Source organism: Zonotrichia leucophrys, chromosome 4, assembly GCF_028769735.1.
Source record: "Zonotrichia leucophrys gambelii isolate GWCS_2022_RI chromosome 4, RI_Zleu_2.0, whole genome shotgun sequence".
Classification (NCBI taxonomy): domain Eukaryota; kingdom Metazoa; phylum Chordata; class Aves; order Passeriformes; family Passerellidae; genus Zonotrichia; species Zonotrichia leucophrys.
The window spans coordinates 62,294,830-62,311,635 of record NC_088173.1 but is presented as its reverse complement, the minus strand read 5'-3'; the positions used below and the strand labels follow the sequence as shown (position 1 = coordinate 62,311,635).

The 16,806-nt window shown below is 33.0% G+C and overlaps 1 protein-coding gene across 6 annotated transcripts in view; it reads right to left on the bottom strand.

The window, feature by feature from the left end:
- PCDH7 (protocadherin 7) overlaps positions 1-16,806 on the bottom strand; it is a 265,893-nt gene that overhangs the window by 126,659 nt on the left and 122,428 nt on the right. The window lies entirely within an intron of this gene.

Here is a 16,806-nt window from a genome sequence, read left to right as displayed (position 1 = left end):
ACCCAGTGTTTGACTACACACTCAGCAAAGAAATGCTTCCCAACGTCCAGTCTAAACCTGCCCTGGCACAGCTTTGAAACATTTTCATGCACCCTTGTCACTGGATCCCAGCGAGATGAGCTCAACATCCCCTTTTCCACCTCCCCTCCGCAGGAAGCTGCAGAGAGAAACCTCTCAGCCTCTTTTTCTCCTAAAAATAGACATTAGGGCATGATCCTACAAAGAAAAGAATCAGGTGATCAAATAGATCTTATGTAAATTGTATCTTTGCATGGTAAATTTAGTAAGGACAAGGTGAAAGGAAAAGCTATTATCTCTATGTTAGTTTTGCTCTGAGGTTTAATTTTCAGTTCTCCAAACAAATAGGTAAAAAAACCCTTATAAATTTTTTTTTATAGATGTCTTGATTTGATATTAGTGGTTTGCATGGCATTTTACTATGAGTCAGGAAACCACCATGCAGTGATATAAATATTTCTCCTGTAGCATATCCTGCTGTTTTATTTCTGTACCCCTGCAAGGCTAATAAGCTCCATGATTTATTATCATCATGAGGTGAGGGTAACACTCACAAGAGACCAAAGCATTTTGCTATTTATTATACTCAAAGTCAAATAATTTCCTTCACTATTAGCATAATCAACTATTGACTACAAAAAACTTTACAGAACAAGGAAAAAAAAAGCTACAAATCTACCAGGTGTAACTAGAAATTGAGGGAAAAAAAACCAAAACAGTGGTTTCCAGAGAAGAAAGATGTATTACAAATAATGGGATTTACCATTCATTTTTTTAATATATCATTAAACAAAGAAAAAATAATTAAAAGCAATTATACAATGTAAAGTTAAGTCCAATGAGTATGCCATCTCTCAGAAGAGTAATCCACATTATTAGAAAACCCTATGAGGGGAAAAAAAAAAAGAAAAAATTGAAAAGTCTTAAGTCCTCAAAAGTATGCATATTCAAGCAAGCTATTAAAGAAAAAGTATGCTCTATGCTATTATTGTCTGAAATATGAAGGAGGAATAATTTTTTCATACATAGAGTTCAGTTCTGGAGAATAGAACTATTCCAGTCATCTTTGACTAAAACAAAATTTCTGTAATTCTTTCTTCAAAAATCAAAAATCCTCCTCCACTGCCCCCAAAACCCACCATAACCCTTGAACTCCTCCTTCCTGCACAAAAACTCAAAAGAAATACCCCAAAACTTTAGGATGACAATATCTTCTATTAGTTCAGGTTGTTTGTAAAGAATTTTTTGTTATCGTTTCCTGTTTTGTTTTTTGTTTTTTTGGGGTTTGTTTGGTTGGTTCGTTTTTAGTTTTTGTTTTTAGCCTACCTCTGCAGAAAGATTAAAATCCAACACCTTGGGCATAAGAAAATCTTGTAAAGTAGCATTTTATATACACAAAAATGTGGAAACGTTAGTGAGATTTCATTTTCATGAAGACAGTTGTCATTCTGTCACCAGGACTGTGATAAGCACTTCCATAAATAATTATACAATGATAGGTTTATGGTAAAGACACACTGGGATAGAAGTGTGTATGATCTTCTGGAAATAGAGCACTATCTATCACTCAAGGAAAACAGATTTATTCTGATTTAGGAGAAAGATGGAATAGAAAAACCTTGCAGTGTACATGAAAGTATTTATGTGCAAAATAATTTAAGTCCATTTTCTTTTTAAAAACTCCATTAAGGAAATATTTAATGCATTTTTTTCTACTTTAGATTATCAGTATTCTTGGATTGCTGAACTAAACCTTTGAAAAACTGTAAAAAAAAATTTAAATGCTAGATTTATAAGTATAATTCTAGCATGAATACAAAATGCCCTTTTCATTCTCTTCAGCTTAAGACTCTCATTTATTATAATCAGTGTTGGAATGTTACTTTTGTTGAAGTCATTCTCACATTAGCGGTTATACTGTTGTCACAGAATCATCTGCTACAAGTTTTTTATTTCTTATGACAAATACACAAATTTAAGTGATACAGCTGTGTTGGCTAATATATTCCTGGAAGGTGTGCAGAAGGCATAGTATCTTTGAACTTATTAAAAGCCCAAACTGAAAGCTAAGTCTGCTTTTCTGAAGCACAAAGAGGCATCTTCACTAATGCACATCACCACTAAAGGCACTGCTTTTTGCTTTGAACTCCAACATTATCAGTGCATAGTCCACCACTTCATCAGAAAGCTTAAAAAAATATTTTTTAATATCTAGAGGGATGGTTCAATATTGTCTTAATTACAATTTTAGCTGTTTATTCATGTGTAAGAAAAGGGCAATTATTCCTCAAGCCTTAAGCATATTACAACATTCAGCAAAATAACCTTCACTATATTGCTAGCAATAGTACTCCTACTACAGGCAAGTTATGGCTCAATAGGTTATTTTTACCCTAGCACCTAAACTACAAACATTTCTCCAAATTCTGGAGACTACTCTATTGAAAACTTCATTGAAAACTTCAGTCAAGAAAGGAAAGGACTTTCAGAAATGTTGCTGGAGCAGCGGAAGCTTTGCAAACTTCTTCCCTCCTGCTCCAGATGTTAGATGTATTTGCTAACAACAAATAACTTCTTGGTGGGAGCTAGAAAGACCAGCAAGGCTAGGGAAGGATCAGGACAATTCTGTTGGAATTAAGCACTGCCAATTGCTTTTTTAAATCAACAGGATATCAATGAGAAGCTTAGCTTATTTAACACAGTTCTCTCAACTCTGAGGAAAAATATTTATTTAGTAAAATGAATGTAGTGGTTCATATCAAACCTCTATAGCTCCTTTTTCTTCACTTTTAATATTTTTCTCCCTCTGTTGACAAATTATGTGCTTGCAAATCACCATGAATATAGAGAGATTTTTCGGAAGATGAGAATAGGTGGTGTAAAGGTTGAACTTAATCAAACTAAAACTTGGAAGTAATTTGAAATTAGCAATTATCAGCAGCTTCCCCTTTAGGAAGCTCACTGATCTTTACAAAGAACTTCCTATTCATTTTATGAAATGTATTTTGCATGTTTCATAAAGATTTTTTTTTTTCATTTTTTTCATAGTGGTTGTGGCAGAGCTGAAAGCAGAATCTAGACTCTCCAGCTGCCAATATCTATTCCCAATCATGCTGTGAAATGAATTCTTAAGCTGGACTCAAGAGTGGAAACAGCTTATTTCTTGCTGATGCAGCACAATGCAACTGCTTCCCCTGCAAAGATTTCTATTTGGCTGCCTGAATTGCTGATTAGTCACTGATATTTGAACATAGGTGCCGTTTTATTTACTTATAAATAGTTGCCCAAATTTTATATTTTTAAACCTATTATTTCAACCTACTATTTTAGAATCATTTCTGGTTTTATTTTCTCACTCACCCAAGGAAGGGTCTTTGCAAGACAGATCTGCTAAAGTGATAAAAATCGTACTCTCTAGTTAGCTATAGTAATAAATGCAAAGATTTCAAAGGCTGTTCAAGTTTAGATTTCAGAGAGTAAGAAATACACTAAAACTTTTAGGAAAGCTGTTACCTACAAGAAAATTGAGGACAATATAAATACATAGGTGCTTTACTTGAAAACAATTTTATAAGTCTCTTAGGAATCAGAGGCTTTAAAGGCACATAAATTTGTATATTTTGGCAGATGTTCCATGTCACAAAACATCACAACTCTCACTAAGGTCAGCAGCATTTAATATAATGCTAAAAGAGAAAATATCACATTATTTTGTAACTGTATATTATAAATAAGACTGAACTACAAAATACAAGGAGTCTTTTTCAGTGGATATGGGACATTATTTTATAGTAAAATAATATAATTATAATTATCTTTATTAATAATTTCAACTTTCTACATGTTTTTCTTCTCTGTTTCCCAGGGGAGTGTCTTGTTGCACACACAGAAGTGCTAGCTTGCCCAATTTTATTATTTTTCTAAAGTCACATCTATGGAAGTTATGAAAAAGTTATACACAAAGATCCAGCACTCAGGGGCTATGAATGAAGCACAGAAATAGGGAACAGAGATATGAAAATATATGAAGTTAAATAAAAATGATAAAAAATTTGTATATGTTTATATTTTGCTTTAGGGTCAATCTAGTGTCTGTTTTTCTTATGAGGACTTCAAATAAATTCTGACAGTAATATTCTATTATATATGTGAGCATCTTGAGATTTTTAGGATTTAGACAATGTTTTGAAGCATTCAGTGTTTGATCCAAAGTGTCTGTAATCCAATAAGCATAAAATATAACAGGTTTAGATATTTGCTACAATTCTACATCCCTACTGATAGCATTAGTTACAATCTTGTCATTTGAAACTCACAAAAAATGGTTTGTCTGGTTCAACATATACTACTTGCAGTGTTTTCATGACATCTCAGTATAAAATGCCAGTTAAATGAAAAGCATTTGCAAAATATAGGGCCTTAAGGATGGAAATATATGTAGCTTTTTATAATGGTTGTAAATCCCTTCTTTACACAGTTATAGTAATGTGAATGAAGTTTTAATCTATTTTGTTATAGCAGTATCTCAGAAATACTGTATGCTCAAATATTTTATCCCTTTTGTGGAGTGTAGTTCCTTTGCAAAAAGAAGCAGCCATTGTAGCATCATGCTAAAGAAATTTTATTCCTGTGTCAGACATGGAAAGGCAAGAATAACTCCAATTTCAGCTGTCTAAATTAGTTTATTATTTATTTGTTGCAAATTGATAATTCCTTTGCAATTACTAGTAAAAAAGTCTATGCAAGAAAGTCCCACAATGCATAATGTCCTCTCAATGCTCAAGACATTTCCAGATTTTGACACTAAATTAGGAGATATAACATAGAGACTCTGCTCTCCAAGGCTTTGGTTGTGAACATAGGAAAGAAAACAACAAACATTTTAAAGGCACTTTAAATGGAATTTCTTCATGTTCAATTGCTCTTTCAAGGCCTATTCAGAAATTGCATTGTATACACTTATGTGAATATATATGTGGATTTCTGCAATTGGAAATTATGGGGTTATTTTTTGAAGAGCTAATCAAGGAATTGGAAAATTCACTCAATGAGAGAGTTTCAAGAAATATTTGTGAGAGAAAATAGTGAATCAATATGGTAAAATTTAAAAAAATCCATTTGTTTTGGCAGGAGATCAGAACTGCTTGAAAATCTAGAGAGTAGAAAAAATTTTTTTTTGTTCAACTCTGTTTTCCACCTTTTCTTGATGAAGAATAATTAATATTATTTTCAGCTAATAGAGCACAAGCACTCCTGAATTCCAATACTGAAAAGTACAATTACTTTCCAGGAGACAACAGTAAGCATTTCACATTTTAGTATTACTAAAACACCTTTTTACATTGAGGTGATCTGAACTTGTTCATGTAAGAACATTTAAAATTAGATTAATATAATTGCTAAGAAGTATAGGAATGAATTCTGCTTTGAAGCTTAGGCCATGACCAGTGTCCTTGACTGCAATTATGTGTGAAACTATCTCAATCCACTGCTGAAGTTCAGCTCTATGTAGATTTCCTCTTTCCACACAAACCTAATGCTGATATGAATTGCCAGGTTGTGAGTAGGCAGAACGCTGTCCGTGATACCAAGTCAGACCAAAAAGTAACACTTGGCAGCCATTGCTATTCAAAGACTAATGGACCTTGTGGCAGATCCTTTACCTGAGTTGTTGTCTGCTCTCCTCTTTGCTGACAGTCTCAGCAGGATGCTAGTTAATGCTTCTGGGGGCACGAGCATCTCTGCAGCAGGCACTACTCCCCAAGTGCTAACTCATTTTGTACAAGCCAGTTAACTGTCACCTGAGAGTAATGACTTTCTATCACTACTGAACTGAACTTGAGTCAATTCTTTTACTATTTATCTTCACAGTAATAAACAAATTTGTCTTGTCTGTACAGTTTGTTTGCTTAGACCTTTCTGAAAAAAGAAGCTTCTAAATGTCTGTTACATGTGGCAGAAAACACAACAGTACTAGGCAGAGAGGAGAGGTGGTAGAGAGAATATTTAGTTTTAGAAGTTTCCTAAGTTCCTCAATTAACATAACATGCTTGATAACATTTATCATGAAACTTCAGGATAACTCCTTTCTTTATGTTTTGGGAAAGTTTTCCCCTTAAAATTCATAGCATGAACAACAGCAAGTGGGACTCTACCTGCTCAAAGCTAAAGGCAATTGTTTCCTTTTGAAGAGAAAAGCAAAAGAAAAATATTCACTTATCTAAACCTTCGGGGGCATCTTGGGTTTTTCTGCATTTTGCCATTACTATTTGTGAGATTAGATCTGACTGTGTCTCAAGTTTCCATATCTATGCTCCTGGCAAGTGAGCTATGCCTCTAAGCAACATCCCTTGTTAGAAACAGTGCACTGTGGCAGTATGGAGCCTGTCCTCTGTACTGTCACTTTTAAAATCTAGGATGTATTTGACTCTCTCTTTGACTCTCACAACTATTTTATTTCACCATTCTCCGTGAGCCAGCTTCTTATGCCACTGTTATTTCCCAAAGTTTAATTCTGCAGGTATGACCATTTCTAGTATAGAAGGAAACAATGAGTGGGAAAAGTCAATTCTATTCTTGCCCCTTGCATGCTGCTGTTGAGCTCCTCATATTAAATAAAAAGACCTAATGAAATTTTGGTGCAACTTCAATTTGTTTTTTCCTATCACCCTTTACCCTTCATGCTTGGTGTCATCCAAGTAGAGAACTATAGCAGAATATATAATTTTAGAATTTCTTCCAAGCAAAGAAAAAGATAATATAGTGTCAAGATTATTAAATCCTGTTTTTCTCACAGATTTTCTAAGGCCAATCTTAATTGCTGGAATATGAGAGGGCTATCTGGAGCATGCTAAGAGCAGAACCAAAGCCCATGCTGCTTCTCTCCTCTGCCTCTTCTCTGTACTTCTGTGCAACACCACGTTGGAAAGAGGGCTGCAGGAAGGATGTGAGTCATCCAGGCAGATTCCATGACTCTTGACTCATACTGTGCAGGTTCCTTGCATATTGTCAAATAGAGCAGTCACCATATTTTTAGTTCTCCAGGATTGTTTAAATTTTTTCTTACGTGCTTTATATTTCATTACAAAATTGCTTTCATCATGTTGAAAGATGATGAAGCTACAATAAGTTACAAGTTTTCAATAAGAATAAAAATTTCCTGTACATATCACTAAGCAGGTCTCATTTTAACTACCTTTTTTACCAAAAATAATTTAACTGAATAATGAAACTGCATTAAATACAATCTATTAATCATGTTTTGGGTAATTGGATGAGACATCTTCAAACACAACTAAAATACTTTGATTTGTTATATTTTAAAAATCAGCATGCATGATAATGTTGCTCATGGTTGCTCCTCTTTTGTCCATGTAACCCCCTTAGCCCTAGAAACCACCAAAACCTAGAAAACAAAGTTAGTTATTTTATTACTCTCATACACACTTGAATAATGCCTGTGTAGGAGATAGCTAGAACAAGCACATATCCAGAGCTGTCAATTCTACTGATATATTAAAATAATCCCCATATTATTGCAATACATATCAGAATATGAAAAGAATGTTGGCATAAATTTTTATATTCAATAGCAGGGAATGATGGCCACTGTTAATAGAATAAAACATTGAGAGATATTAATAAAATAACATACCAGGCATAGATAAGTTTATCTCTCAAATACTTTGTTTAAAAAATAATAGGTTTCTATTCTCCACTCAGAGAAGAGAAGTTTCTGTTATTGACTAACAACAGGAGAAGGTAAAATTACAACTCTCTTTGCTTTCTTTTCATAATGAAAGTTTGCAATGTCATATTCCACTGATAGTGTTACTTTAATATCCCATGATGATGTGAATATCATTGCCCTGCCCCAAAAAAAGGACATATTCTCCTCTTTAAAGAAAATGTGAATTAATTTGAGCAGGACAATTACATAAGAAAACCACTGGCTGTGCACCTGAAATACTTTAAAGACAGTAGGACAGCAGGGCACAAATATCACACACTTTTTGAATTAAGGAGATTTAGTTTGAAAAACCTTTTCCCAGAATCCTCTCAATGGGCAGTACTGCTCTTTATAGCACTATTGCAATTTCAGAAAAAGACAGAAAAATCCTTGGATCAAGAAAATAAATCTGCCATAAAACCATACCGGGAAAAAACTAACACTTTGGTGGAAGATAGTCTTGTCTGCATGCAATTTTAGATATAGTGCACTTTTATTTTTCTTCCCTTTGTGATGAAATAATGCAGATTGCTTAGGAAAAGAACAAGTGCCCCAGCAGGGATCTTCAGGGCTGATTTGTTTCTTAGATATAGCTAAAAGCAGGTTAAAGCAAGCAAGTTGGGGAAGCTTGTATGGGCACACTTGATAGCAAGAAAGTACACAATAATCAATATAAATTATCAATAGTGTTCTTCCTTCACTGCCTTTACAATTTATTTTTTTCTATTATCCAAAAAGAAGTTTACTTTTATGTCCACATGTTAGAAAAAAGTACAGATTTAAATAATCCATCAAAACAATCTTTTTTATTTATTTAGTGAGAGATGCTTTTGTCCTTTCTTAAAAGATGCATAAGAATGGACAGCTTCTTTAAAATGAATGACAATTTATCTACAATAAAAGATTTGCAATTAATATTAAAAGAATTTATTAATCTAGTCTACAGAAAAAAAACCAACAAAAAAGCATCTTATAAAATACTGATTAATAACATACATTTTCTTACATAATAAATGCTGACTTTTGCATTTGTTATGTAAGAAATAAATCTGTGCACAAAAATTTTGTTGGAGCACAAAACCTCTGTTTTTTTGATATTGGAGGTTTTGTTGTTATTGTTGGTCCTTACCCAAAAAAAGTCAAGAAGCTTTCCATACTAAATTACTGTACTAATAAATTGAGCAATTTCTTAAAAATTCTAATGTATGCCTTGTTCTAGCATATGCCACGATTTTTTTTACTTATTCAAGACTTTTGAGTTGGCATTCACACTGAATGCTGTGTTGCTGTTGAGGCAAAAAAGGCAATATAGGCAATACCGTAGTAATATTCAGAAATACTTAAATGTCCGAATTCACATTATGCTTGCACTTAAATCTTCTTGTCATCATAGAAATTGTTTTATTTCTCTGAAAATCAGTTATAAAATATAAATATAAAATAGAATTTTCAGAACTACAGATGACACATCATATGGAAGTTTCTAATTCCTTTAAATATCTTTGTGTAGATTTTGGCATACTAAACTTACATTTATATTTGCTAAAATACATAAGAGATACACTTCCCTTTAAGTTTTAGGGTTTAAACCTTTTGAAATAATAACTGAATACAGGACTTCTTACACAACAGCAAATTTTAGTATGGCTACAAACAAACATATTCTCCTTAAAAAATTCCTATGTACTGCTCCTTTACAGACTAGGAAGTTTATTTTTCCTTTGTCCAATCTAAGAATAATGGCACATACAATCACCTTCAAAACCCTCATTGGGAAAAGGAGATATTAATAGTTGCATGCAATGGAAACTGGAAAAATTTGAATATGTAAATCCATAAAGATTACTAAATGCACATTATGTAGCTCAGGGAATCAGAATTCCCAACTGTTGATGTATAGAAGACTACTTGGAAAACAAATCAGTTTATTTTTCCTGCTATACTTTTTTCTGAGCACCTTCTTTTGGCCACCAAAAGATCTTTGGTCTGACCCTATACATTACCTAGATCTCCCACAAATAAAGGAAATAGTATTTTTCAATGAAATTAAGACTAAATACCCCTATGCTTTGGATCTTCATTATACTTGAAGATTTGAAGGGGTAGAAAGATCTAATGTTGTCCAGAAAATGAAAGAATCTATGATTAAATAAAGCCAACTGGGAAATACAGTATGTTGAAAGGACTCATTGGAACAGAGGAAAAATAAACTTCCGTTGAATCTTTGCATTAGATTTTTTTCAGGAAAAAGCCTGCCTTGGATGCAAAGGTTGCTAAATATTCCATTCATAAACCAGATGTCTGTTCTTCCTTGAGTCTAAATTTTGGAATGCATTTTGCCTTCCATCTACATTGAGGACTGCGACAGTATCAAAGGGAGTTCTGCAATCTGCATCAGTGGGAGGCTGCCTGAGCTGGCAGCTGGCACGGAAGACTTGGACAAAAGCCTAACTTCACTAAGTCAGTTGCAAAACCTTCATCAGACTGGAAGTTCATGTTCAAATTATTACTTTTTGAGGGGTGCACAATGTCTGGATCAATTCACAGCATGACAGTGGGCATACTGCTTTACTTTCTGATCATTTAGTTCTCCACTTGTCAGTTTAGTATGTTCATATCCACCTCAGTGAATTGATTTGAAATTCATAGATGAGGCAGGTTATATAACTGCAACTGTCTAGATCTCATGAGTATTTGCAGTGAGAACTGACTCACTGAGATGTGTACAAGTGTGCACACCCACAGGCAAATACAAACCCTTCCTTCCCTGCTGCATCCTAACTGATATAACTGCAGGTGTGTTTTTTTAAAAATCCCAAGTCTTCCTCCACATTAAATTATTGGTTAAAAACTGATGGAATGTAAACATGGAGTTCCTTTTTTAAAGGGTAGTAAAAGAAATCAGTTTTAGTACATGGCATTTCAAGCTATCTGGTATCAATAGGCTATTTTTAAAAGTGGTGTGAACAGTTATTAGTGTGTGTATTTTCTTTTTAAGAGCGGGATGCTGAAATCCGGAGTGGAGGAAGAAATCCTACAAGATGATTTTTCCGAAAAAAGGCATGTGCTATTCACTGTGCAGCACAAAAGGAACTAGAACAAATACAATGGGAAAGCAAGAGAGAACAGGAAGAGACATACAGTTCTATCCAGAAAATCAGAAAAGTGCTGAATAATTTGTTTTGCTACCAATGTGTGGGGGTGGATTTCCAATACAGAAATATGCATTCTTTCTTTGATTCCAGCAGATCCAAGCATATGTTCTCTGAGCAGTTAAAATCCTGATCAAGCAGAAAACCATTCACAGCAAACTCAGGTACTCTTCATGAACAGAACGGAGAAGTTGCTGATATTTTTTGGACACTCAAGGAAAATAGACAAGGTATAAAAAAATGTTATTTGTTGTCTTCAATGAGAGATATTTCTCATTATATTTGGGGCTTTACTTTGCACAGTGGATTTGAAGTACGATGTTAACATAGAATAGTTAATATATAAAAATATATATCAGCATTAGGAATTTAACACAAAGTATATTTCCCTCATTTCTATTAGAAGTATATATGCATAACACTTCAAAATACAAGTACCTAACGTACAGGCACAATATAGTTTTCAAAGTTAAAGTATTATTGTGCATATATATTATCAACCTTGTTCCTCTGTTGAAAAAATTCGCAGACATACAGGGTAAGGTGAGATAAAGGAACACAGTAAAAGATTAGAAATGGTAAAAAATCAAGGAGAAAAGCAGTCAATATTCTTCCCAGACAGGTTCCTTGCCTTACATAAGACTGCACTGCTGTATCAGGGATTCCAGCACAGTTTGTCTTCTGTCTTACAAGCCAGGCTTTTTTTTTTTTTTTCCCTCATAAAATCTCTTTTCACAGATCTTATCAGAATGCTGTATTCTCAAAAAAAACTGGTTCAAGATATCATTCATCACTGAATATGTATGTGGTCCAAAACATTACCCATGTATGTTGCTAGTGTTACAGAATCCAAAATTCATCATATGCCTAATTATAGGTTAAGATTCATCAGAAACAAGGGTAAGAATTCTTATGTATTTGTATTATATAATAATTTTGCAGTACTTTCTTGTATTTTGGGTTCATGCATGCAGAGTGATATTTAAGAAAATGTAGAGACAGCAGCCATGACAGAATAAAAAGAAACGAACCAAACAAAAAAGGAATGGTTACTGTGTAATCATTACATTGAAAGCCTTTACTGCCTCTCAGATGGACTACTTACATCAACATTTTCACGACACAATTTTAAAACAAAATTATTCTCATGCAATTTTAGGACCTGAATTCAAGAGGAAAGAACATTTGAAAATAATGGGAACTGCAAAAATGCAGTCATTCTCTGAAATAAGTCAATGAGTGTCTGTTTGCCATTATACAATAAGGACAGTTAAGTCTCCAAGAACATTAAGCTGTGTTATTTGCACAACAAAAAGGTAAAGGAAAAATAGATTCTGTAAACATGAGTTCTCTAAATTAATTTATTCTTTTCCTCACACTTTGGTCCAGAGAACAGATTAAGAATCTATTTCACAAGCAAAAGTGAGAGAATGCTCTTATAGATAAAATTAATTATACGTATTAATTGTCAAAATTTACTTCACATTTTCATCCTTCTGTACGTTATGAACCCCTTTTTTATACTGATGGTGGAACTTTGACTCTTGCAGTCTAAATCTGAAATTGTAATTGAAAACAGAGCATATTATCAGACTATGTGAACCAAGGTAATGCACTTCTCTTCCCTGGCTTTTATTTCATGTGTCAGTCAGAGAGTAATTTATCTACTGATTTCTTTGTGGGAGTCAAGTAACTGAATCACAAAACTTCTGAGCTCCTTTTTAAGCTCTTCTCCTTACTTTATCTGTGACTTCAGACATGTCACTTAATCTTTCTTTACTCCATTTCCCCCTGCAAAAATGGAATCTGTAAACCATTCCTTTATTTTCCTTCTTTCACAGAGACAACTGCTCCTCTCCAGCCCTATTTGATATTGAAACACGGGCTAACCCAGCATTCTGTGCTGCAGATCAAAGACATGTTCATGTAGAAGTACCTGAGCCAGCTTTAAGGCAGGTATCTCAGGTGTGGCACACAGTTTAATTAGGACTGCATGGAAACAAATCTCGAGGGAAGATCATACAAGCCATAACCTGCAGTGCTGCAGTTTCACCACTGCAGGTCCTCTAGCTAAATTAAACAAAAAAAATAAAACTGATTAGGCTGCTACATGCATAAATAAACTGTAGGTATGCAGAAATCAGGGGGTAGGGAGAAGGAATATAATGAAATATTTCTGAGAGTTGCAAGAAACATGAGAGAGACCTTATAGAACCAGGTGAAGAGAAATGAAACAGAACAATGGAAGCTCCATTTAAAGATCATATCTGTAATTAATAACACAGAAACTAGTATGAAAAAGATGTCTTGTCCATTCTTCAGATTTTGAGAATACATCTTCAGCTATCCCTACCTTTGCTAGAAGAATATTTATAACCTAGGAAGCTTTATAATTCAGAGGGAAGGTAAACTATAAGGAAACATAACAATCCATAGTACTTGAAAACTAAAATAGAATGCTTCCATGCTCTTCTTCATAACGAAAAGGAATAGACACTAAATAGTTAAATAAGAATTTAAGAAAACCAAACCCCAAACATTTTTGTTAGCCTTCAGAGGATTTCACTGTTGAAATTCTTCAGGCCGGTAACTTGTCTTGTGGCAAATTAGTGGGGTTTTAGTACTGTTATTATTATTATTATTATTTAGAAAATCACATGCTGACTATTAACTGTTGGGGTCAGGAGGAGAAGTAATTCTGGAAATTTCTGACTCAGAGTTTTTTCAAAATTTTCTTCTGAGATGTATTAGGCATGGTCAGAACTAGAAAGCTATGACAAAAGACCAGGAAACTAATTTAGCATGGTAATGTATTTGCCCTTGATATACAAATATGAATGTAATGGAAATGTTCTTCAGAAAATTATTGTGCAATTTACATTAAGACAGTACCATTCTAACAGCAAAATCAGAAAAGGCTGCACATACGAGCAGAATTTCTTTGCAAGGAAAGCTCCAAGGGCAGGGGATAAATTAACTCAGAAGTTACTTTTGGTTCTGCAGATTTTACTAATTAACAAGATCTTTGCATACTGAATTTTCACAGTCAATCTGCTAGCATTTTTTTTCTTTCTTTTTTTTTTTTTTTTTCTCCCACATCTGACACCACAGCTAATCAGCAGAATAAAACTTCAATCTACATCTGACAGTCATGTAGGCTGGTGGGCAATGTTCATCATATTCTAAGAAAATCAACCCCCCTTATCCATTTTTTCACTTTTGCAGTGTTTTATTCTCAACCAAGAAAATGTAAAGAAACTCTTAACAGCAAATAGAAAGTTGAATTTCTTATATACTCTGCCTGTGAGCTGAACCTTTTTAATTTGCAATAGCTATAAAGATTACTTGTTTTCCTTAGTCATCTAGGCTTAAAAAAATAAAAAAGGAGGAAACATTGGAAGGTTTCATGTACTGTGCTGAAGATTATTATTTCAAATTCTGAAATGAAAGGAAATCCAATGCAATTAGTTATAACTGCATTGTTTCACACCAACTGAAATTAAATGGTAAATATTTGAAGTAAAAATTAATAACCAAGATCATTTCCAAACTGCTGTTTCCATGAAAAATCTTCATAAAAATCCAGTATAAATCCTGATTAAAACCTAACCTAGCCAAACACTGCAGATTACCTAGATTCCAATTAAATGTGACAAATGAACGCTTGACAGACTTCAATTTCAATTCTATTTCTGTCAGAATGATCCATTAATATTGAAGACTACATTATCAGAATTTGAACAATTCAGTCGTTAAAATGCAAGTGGACTTAAGAATCATATGACAGAAAAATCTTACTCAAATATCTGGTAATAAATGTATGAAGGAAAAAAAGTACATTCCATCCGGATCCATCATTATTTATAGATTATTGTTAACATGAATTTCTGGAGGTAGATGACGTGCCACTGTTGAAATCTTGTCTTTAAAATGTGACAGCAAAATCCAGAAATCTGTACAGTGTAATTTTCACCACAATATCACCCAGCTTTTAAAGGTCTTGTTCAAGGTTTTATGAAGAAGGAGGAAATCCTGATTCTATGCATGTATTACCAGGCAATTTTTTTTTACTGGTGACTTTTTGTTCATTCAGCATGAACTAATGTGTTTATCTACCTCTATGTTTCTATCCATTAATTTTAAAATACTATTTTCAAAACCAAATCCAAGAAATTTATCCTACCAAATATAAAATAAACTATTTTCAAAAAAAGAAGCATGTAAAATATTTTAGTTATTAGAGTGCAATTCCAGTTTTTGCATCATTATGAAAAATTATTTTGCTTTATCTTATGACATTGCTCAAGCACTTTTTGTTTTCAGTTGCACTTCAGTTAGTGTGATTTTCTTTTTCATTGTCTACCAAATACATTAAGAATTATATTAATTTTTGATTCTACAGTTTCTCCAGCGTGGATCATGCATATTCTACGTTAAAATACTTTCTGAATTCAGAATTTCACTCTACAAATTTTCTGCATTGCTGGATTTCCAAGGGAATTGACAAGTTGTTTAATTAATCATCCTAACCACAAAATCTCACTACAAAACAGACAATAAAATAATCAGCCCAATTTAGGTACAAACTCTACAAGCTTTTTTTCTGACATTTTTTCCAGGAATACCATTATCACTTTTTCCCCTTACCACATCCCCAGAAAAATGAAATGTAATCAAACAGATTCATATAAACAACCAAGGAAAATATATAAATGCAAATGTATAAACATACATAATCTGATATAACTTTAGATGAATAATACTGTCTTCCTTTTTAGTCAATTGACTTTTTTTCTATTGGGATATACAGTTCAAGCATATGTAGACTGCTGTAGCCATTCTTCAGCAATACACACTAGATTTGGAAATATCTTACCATGAAAAATAACATAGTTTTAATGGGTTGACATGTCTATCTCAGGTAAGACAAAACCCCAAGAACAATTATTCAGTATTGCAATCTCTGAAAAACTAACATGCACTTAGCCAAACTAATTAATTCATTCTATAACAAAAAAATACACCACCCTTCTTGCATGTACCCACCTTTTACAATTAAATTAGAAAATCCGTTATTTCTTTGGTTATCAAAGAAATGTTTGACACGTATTAATTTATTTTGTTGTTTATGGGCCAATGAAAATACAATGAAGTCAGTCTCTGACTTCATAAAACTTTAGATCAAGGCCAAAAAATGGAGAACAGTGAAATATTCCTGTTTTATAAAATACATTTCAAAATGAATAAGTCTTTGTGGCTTTTTAATCCTGAATAGTTTTAGATAGAAAGAAAAAACAACCCAACCTGAGACTAATATTAACTTTTTTTTTGGTTTTTAATAGTAGGAGAATTACTATGGAATAAATAATTATTTAACATTTTCCCCTTCTACTTAAATGGGCCCTGAATTTAAATGAAATGTTGTAAAATGTTGTCCAAAATAAAATGTGAAGAAAAGGAAAGTAATATTCTTCTATTCTGAATAATGAAGAATGGACCTGACATTGTGTTTTATTTTGAAAACTGTCTATACAACATTTTTGGGGAAAAGAGAATTCTCTAGAGTGGGGTTTTAAAATACTATTTTCTTTTCCTAATGCTGTATATATCACATTCTGTGAAATTTCCTAAGTAGGTTTTGAGTCAAAAATGGAAGGAGATGAGGATATATATGTCCTTTATGGTCTTTTATCTAAAATGAAACGTATATAATTTTATTCAATTACCATTTCCCCAGACCTCTACTGATATTTTTTTCAGTGTTTTAACTGTTTCTGCAGTATAGATTTTAAGTAATGTAAAAAAACCAGCTGTTTTAATTAGTGGTGTTATGTTCCATTATTTTGTACACCTGCATTTTAACAAACTTTAAAATCAAATTATTTCAATCTTAACTATTTAATGTAT